Below are 8,148 nucleotides of genomic sequence, written 5' to 3' on the forward strand. Positions count from 1 at the left end.
GCGGTTTGACCGATAAAGATCTTCGTAGAATATGTAGGAGCCAATATGAGCATCCAGGTTCCGCTATTGGTTATTGACCGAGAATAGTTCTAGGTCATGTCTACATAGTTCTCGAACCCGTAGGGTCCGCACGCTTAACGTACGATGACAGTTTTATTATGAGTTTATATATTTTGATGTACCGAAGGTTGTTCGGAGTCCCGGATGTGATCCGGGACATGACAAGGAGTCTTGAAATGGTCGAGACATAAAGATTGATATATTGGAAGCCTATATTTGGATATCGGAAACGTTCCCGGAGAAACCGGGATTTTTCCGGAGTACCGGGGGGTTACCGGAACCCCCCCGCGGATTATTGGGCCTAGATGGGCCATGAGGGAGAAGAGGAGGGCCGGCTAGGGCAGGCCGTGCGCCCCCACTCCCCCTAGTCCAAATAGGACAAGGGGGGGGGCCTTTCCTCTTTCCCCGCCCCCCTTTCCTTCTCCACCAAGGCAAGAGGGGGGAGTCCTACTCCCGATGGGAGTAGGACTCCTCCAGGCGCACCCCTTGGGGGCCGGCCGCACCTCCCCTCCCTCCTTTATATACGGGGCAGGGGGGCACCCTAGAAGACACAAGTTGATCTACGTGATCGTTCCTTAGCCGTGTGCGGTGCCCCCTCCACCATATTCCACCTCGGTCATATCGTCGCGAAGCTTAGGCGAAGCCCTGCACCGGTAGAACATCATCATCGTCACCACACCGTCGTGCTGACGGAACTCATCCCTGACACTTTGCTGGATCGGAGTCCGGGGATCGTCATCGAGCTGAACGTGTGCTGAACTCGGAGGTGTCGTACGTTCGGTACTTGGATCGGTCGGATCGTGAAGACGTACGACTACATCAACCGTGTTGTCATAACGCTTCCGCTTACGGTCTACGAGGGTACATGGACATTACTCTCCCCTCTCGTTGCTATGCATCACCATGATCTTGCGTGTGCGTAGGAAATTTTTTGAAATTACTACGTTCCCCAACACAAAGATCTTGCCTTCGGATCTAAGGTAGAAGGTATACCCAATGGTTTCCTTAGGGTATCCTATGAAGACGCATTTTTTCGACTTGGGTTCGAGCTTTTCAGGTTGAAGTTTCTTGACATAAGCATCGCACCCCCAAACTTTTAGAAAGGACAGCTTAGGTTTCTTCCCAAACCATAATTCATACGGTGTCGTCTCAACGGATTTAGACGGTGCCCTATTTAAAGTGAATGTAGCTGTCTCTAGAGTGTATCCCCAAAATGATAGCGGTAAATCGGTAAGAGACATCATAGATCGCACCATATCTAATAGAGTGCGATTACGACGTTCGGACACACCGTTACGCTGAGGTGTTCCAAGCGGCGTGAGTTGTGAAACGATTCCACATTTCCTTAAGTGTGTACCAAATTCGTGACTTAAATATTCTCCTCCATGATCTGATCGTAAGAATTTTATCTTTCGTTCACGTTGATTCTCTACCTCATTCTGAAATTCCTTGAACTTTTCAAAGGTCTCAGACTTGTGTTTCATCAAGTAGACATACCCATATCTACTCAAGTCATCAGTGAGAGTGAGAACATAACGATATCCTCCGCGAGCCTCAACGCTCATTGGACCACACACATCAGTATGTATGATTTCCAATAAGTTGGTTGCTCGCTCCATTGTTCCGGAGAACGGAGTCTTGGTCATTTTTCCCATGAGGCATGGTTCGCATGTGTCAAATGATTCATAATCGAGAGACTCTAAAAGTCCATCAGCATGGAGCTTCTTCATGCGCTTGACACCAATGTGACCAAGGCGGCAGTGCCACAAGTATGTGGGACTATCGTTATCAACTTTACATCTTTTGGTATTCACACTGTGAATATGTGTAACATTACGTTCGAGATTCATTAAGAATAAACCATTGACCATCGGGGCATGACCATAAAACATATCTCTCATATAAATAGAACAACCATTATTCTCGGATTTAAATGAGTAGCCATCTCGTATTAAACGAGATCCAGATACAATGTTCATGCTCAAACTTGGCACTAAATAACAATTATTGAGGTTCATAACTAATCCCGTGGGTAAATGTAGAGGTGGCATGCTGACGGCGATCACATCGACCTTGGAACCATTCCCGGCGTGCATCGTCACCTCGTCCTTCGCCAGTCTCCGCTTATTTCGCAGCTCCTGCTGTGAGTTACAAATATGAGCAACGACACCGGTATCGAATACCCAGGAGTTACTACGAGTACTGGTAAGGTACACATCAATTACATGTATATCACATATACCTTTAGTGTTGCCGGCCTTCTTGTCCGCTAAGTATTTGGGGCAGTTCCGCTTCCAGTGACCCTTCCCTTTGCAATAAAAGCACCCAGTCTTAGGCTTGGGTCCATTCTTTGACTTCTTCCCGGTAACTGGCTTACCGGGCGTGGCAACATCTTTGCCGTCCTTCTTGAAGTTCTTCTTACTCTTGCCCTTCTTGAACTTAGTGGTCTTATTGACCATCAACACTTGATGTTCTTTCTTGATTTCAACCTCTACTGACTTCAGCATTGAAAATACTTCAGGAATGGTCTTCACCATCCCCTGCATATTGTAGTTCAGCACAAAGCTCTTGTAGCTTGGTGGGAGCGACTGAAGGATTCTGTCAATGACCGCCTTGTCCGGGAGGTTGATCTCCAGCTGGGACAGGCGGTTGTGCAACCCAGACATTTTGAGTATGTGCTCACTGACAGAACTGATTTCCTCCATCTTACAACTATAGAACTTGTCGGAGACTTCATATCTCTCAACCTGGGCACGAGCTTGAAAAACCATTTTCAGCTCCTCGAACATCTCATATGCTCCGTGTCGCTCAAAACGCTTTTGGAGCCCCGGTTCTAAACTGTAAAGCATGCCGCACTGAACGAGGGAGTAATCATCAGCACGTGACTGCCAAGCATTCATAACGTCTTGGTTCTCTGGGATGGGTGCTTCACCTAGCGGTGCTTCTAGGACATAATCTTTATTGGCTGCTATGAGGATGATCCTCAGGTTCCGGACCCAGTCCGAATAGTTATTGCCATCATCTTTCAGCTTGGTTTTCTCTAGGAACGCGTTGAAGTTCATGTTGACATGAGCGTTGGCCATTTGATCTACAAGACATATTTTGCAAAGATTTTTGACTAAGTTCATGATAATTAAGTTCATCTAATCAATTTATTTAATGAACTCCCACTCAGATTGACATCCCTCTAGTCATCTAAGGCCTTGTACAATGGGAGGTGCTTAGAGAGGTGCTTAGAAAAATAAACCGGGTTTTTCTAAAGCACCGGTGCCTATTTCTACAGGAGAGACGCTTAGTTAAGCGTCTATCCTGTACAAATAAGCACCGGTGCTTAAGGAAAGCCTGGTTTATTTCTCTAAGCACCTCTCCTAAGCATCTCCCATTGTACAAGGCCTAAGTGTTACACGATCCGAGTCGACTAGGCCGTGTCCGATCATCACGTGAGACGGACTAGTCATCATCGGTGAACATCTCCATGTTGATCGTATCTTCCATACGACTCATGTTCGACCTTTCGGTCTCTTGTGTTCCGAGGCCATGTCTGTACATGCTAGGCTCGTCAAGTTAACCCTAAGTGTTTTGCATGTGTAAAACTGTCTTACACCCGTTGTATGTGAACGTAAGGATCTATCACACCCGATCATCACGTGGTGCTTCGAAACGACGAACTTTAGCAACGGCGCACAGTTAGGGGGAACACTTTCTTGAAATTATTATAAGGGGTCATCTTATTTACTACCGTCGTTCTAAGTAAACAAGATGCATAAACATAATAAACATCACATGCAATTATATAATAGTGACATGATATGCCAATATCATATAGCTCCTTTGATCTCCATCTTTGGGGCTCCATGATCATCTTCGTCACCGGCATGACACCATGATCTCCATCATCGTGTCTTCATGAAGTTGTCACGCCAACGACTACTTCTACTTCTATGGCTAACGCGTTTAGCAATAAAGTAAAGTAATTTACATGGCGTTCTTCAATGACACGCATGTCATACAAAAAATAAAGACAACTCCTATGGCTCCTGCCGGTTGTCATACTCATCGACATGCAAGTCGTGATTCCTATTACAAGAACATGATCTCATACATCAGAATATATCATTCATCATTCATCACAACTTCTGGCCATATCACATCACATGACAATTGCTGCAAAAGCAAGTTAGACGTCCTCCAATTGTTGTTGCATCTTTTACGTGGCTGCAATTGGGTTCTAGCAAGAACGTTTTCTTACCTACGAATAACCACAACGCGATTTTGTCAACTTATATTTACCCTTCATAAGGACCCTTTTCGTCGAATCCGCTCCAACTAAAGTGGGAGAGACAGACACCCGCTAGCCACCTTATGCAACTAGTGCATGTCAGTCGGTGGAACCTGTCTCACGTAAGTGTACGTGTAAGGTCGGTCCGGGCCGCTTCATCCCACAATACCGCTGAAGCAAAATAAGACTAGTAGCGGCAAGCAAGTTGACAAGATCTACGTCCACAACAAAATTATGTTCTACTCGTGCAATAGAGAACTACGCATAGACCTACTCATATTCATACAACCCTAGCGTCACCGAACCTTAAGTGTGTAGACCCTACGGGTTCGGGAGACATGCAGACATGACCGAGACGGCTCTCCGGTCAATAACCAACAGCGGGATCTGGATACCCATGTTGGCTCCCACATACTCCTCGATGATCTCATCGGATGAACCACGATGTCGAGGATTCAAACAACCTCGTATACTATTCCCTTTGTCAGACGGTATGTTACTTGCCCGAGATTCGATCGTCGGTATCCCAATACCTCGTTCAATCTCGTTGCCGGCAAGTCACTTTACTCGTACCGTAATGCATGATCCCATGACCATACACTTGGTCACTTTGAGCTCATTATGATGATGCACTACCGAGTGGGCCCAGTGATACCTCTCCGTAATACGGAGTGGCAAATCCCAGTCTCGATCCGTGTCAACCCAACAGACACTTTCGGAGATACCTGTAGTGCACCTTTATAGTCACCCAGTTACGTTGTGATGTTTGGTACACCCAAAGCACTCCTACGGTATCCGGGAGTTACACGATCTCATGGTCTAAGGAAGAGATACTTGACATTGGAAAAGCTCTAGCAAAACGAACTACACAATCTTGTGTTATGCTTAGGATTGGGTCTTGTCCATCACATCATTCTCCCAATGATGTGATCCCGTTATCAACGACATCCAATGTCCATAGTCAGGAAATCATGACTATCTGTTGATCAATGAGCTAGTCAACTAGAGGCTCACTAGGGACATATTGTGGTCTAAGTATTCACACGTGTATTACGATTTCTGGATAATACAATTATAGCATGAATAAAAGACAACTATCATGAACAAAGAAATATAATAATAATCCTTTTATTATTGCCTCTAGGGCATATTTCCAACAGTTTCGAGGGCTGAAATTGGGATTTCAGGCTCATGCCCACGTCAAGAGGTATAAGACCTCCGACGATTTTCTTAGCCTGCAAACTAAGGGAGAAAAGCTCAATCGTTGAGCTTGTGCTCAGATTGTCTGAGTGCAACAATCACTTGAATCGAGTGGGAGTTGATCTTCCAGATGAGATAGTGATGTTTCTCCAAAGTCATTGCCACCAAGCTGCTAGAGCTTCGTGATGAACTATAACATATCAGGGATAGATATGATGATCCTTGAGGTATTCGCAATGTTTGACACCGCGAAAGTAGAAATCAAGAAGGAGCATCAATTGTTGATGGTTGGTGAAACCACTAGTTTCAAGAAGGGCAAGGGCAAGAAGGGATACTTCATGAAATGGCAAATCAGCTGTCGCTCTAGTGAAGAAACCCAAGGTTGAACCCAAACCCGAGACTAAGTGCTTCTGTAATAAGGGGACAGCCATTGGAGCAGAATTACCCCAGATACTTGGTAGATGAGAAGGCTGGCAAGGTCGATAGAAGTATATTGGATATACATTATGTTAATGTGTACTTTACTAGTACTCCTAGTAGTACCAGGGTATTAGATATTGGTTCGGTTGCTAAGTGTTAGTAACTCAAAATAAAAGGCTACGGAATAAACGGAGACTAGCTGAAGGTGAGCTGACGATATGTGTTGGAAGTGTTTCCAAGTTTGATGTGATCAAACATCGCACGCTCCCTCTACCATCAAGATTAGTATTAAACCTGAATAATTGTCATTTGGTGTTTGCGTTGAGCATAGACATGATTGGATTATGTCTGTCGCAATACGGTTATTCATTTAAGGAGAATAATGGTTACTCTATTTATTTGAATAATACCTTCAAATGGTCTTGCACCTAAAAGGAATGGTTTATTGAATCTCGATCGTAGTAATACACATTTTCATGCCAAAAGATATAAGATAGTAATGATAGTACCACTTACTTGTGGCACTGCCATATAAGTCATATTGGTGTAAAACGCATGAAGAAGCTCCATGTTGATGGATCTTTGGACTCACTCGTTTTTGAAAAGTTTGAGACATGCGAACCATGTCTATTGGTGTATACGCATGAAGAAACTCCATGCAGATGGATCGTTTGGACTCACTTGATTTTGAATCACTTGAGATATGCAAATCATACCACATGGGCAAAATGACTGGAAAGCCTCGGTTTCAGTAAGATGGAACAAGATAGCAACTTGTTGGAAGTAACACATTTTGATGTGTGCAGTCCAATGAGTGTTGAGGCATGCAGTGAATATCATTATGTTCTTACTTCACAGATGATTCGAGTAGATGTTGAGTATATTTAATTGATGAAACACAAGTTTGAATTATTGAATGGTTCAAGTAATTTCAGAGTGAAGTTGAAGATCATCGTGACAAAAGGATAAAATGTCTATGATATGATCATAGAGATGAGTATCTGAGTTACGAGCTTTGGCACGCAATTAAGACATTGTGGAAATGGTTTCACAATTAATACCGCCTGGAACACCATAGTGTGATGGTGTGTCCGAACATCATAGTTGCACCCTATTGGATATGGTGCGTACCATGATGTCTCTTATCGAATTACCACTATCGTTCATAGGTTAGGCATTAGAGACAACCGCACTCACTTTAATAGGGCACCACGTAATTCCGTTGAGACGACACCGTTTGAACTATGGTTTGGAGAAACCTGAGTTGTCGTTTCTTAAAAGTTTGGGGCTGCGACGCTTATGAGAAAAGGTTTCAGGTTGATAAGCTCGAACCCAAAGCGGATAAGATGCATCTTCATAGGACACCCAAAACAGTTGGGTATACCTCCTAATTCGGATCCGAAAGCAATAGGGATTGTTTCTTGAATCGGGTCCTTTCTCGAGGAAAAGTTTGTCTCGAAAGAATTGAGTGGGAGGATGGTGGAGACTTGATGAGGTTAATGAACCATTACTTCAACCAGTGTGTAGCAGGGCACGGGAAGTTGTTCCTATGGCACCTACACCAATTGAAGTGGAAGCTGATGATAGTGATCATTAAGATAAAGTCACTGTCGTACCTCGTAGGGTGACAAGGATGCGTACTACTTCGGAGTGGTACAATAATCCTGTCTTGAAGGTCATGTTGCTAGACAACAATGAACCTACGAGCTATGGAGAAGCGATGGTGGGCCCAAATTCCGACAAATGGTTAGAAGCCATGAAATCCGAGATAGGATCCATGTATCAGAACAAATCATGGACTTTGGTGGACTTGCCCGATGATCGGCAAGCCATTGAGATAAATGGATCTTTAAGAAGAAGACGGACGTGGACGGTAATGTCACTGTCTATGAAGCTCGACTTGTGGCGAAGAGTTTTTCACAAGTTCAAGGAGTTGACTACGATGAGATTTTCTCATCCGTAGCGATGCTTAAGTCCGTCGGAATCATGTTAGCATTAGCTGCATTTATGAAATCTGGTAGATGGATGTCAAAACGAGTTTCCTTACCAGTTTTCGTAAGGAAAGGTTGTATGTGATACAATCAGAAAGGTTTTGTCGATCCTAAGGATGCTAAAAGGTATGCTAGCTCCAGCGATCCTTCCATGGACTGTAGTAAGCATCTCGGAGTTGGAATATGCACTTTGATAAG

Source organism: Triticum aestivum, chromosome 6B (genome assembly GCF_018294505.1).
Source record: "Triticum aestivum cultivar Chinese Spring chromosome 6B, IWGSC CS RefSeq v2.1, whole genome shotgun sequence".
Classification (NCBI taxonomy): domain Eukaryota; kingdom Viridiplantae; phylum Streptophyta; class Magnoliopsida; order Poales; family Poaceae; genus Triticum; species Triticum aestivum.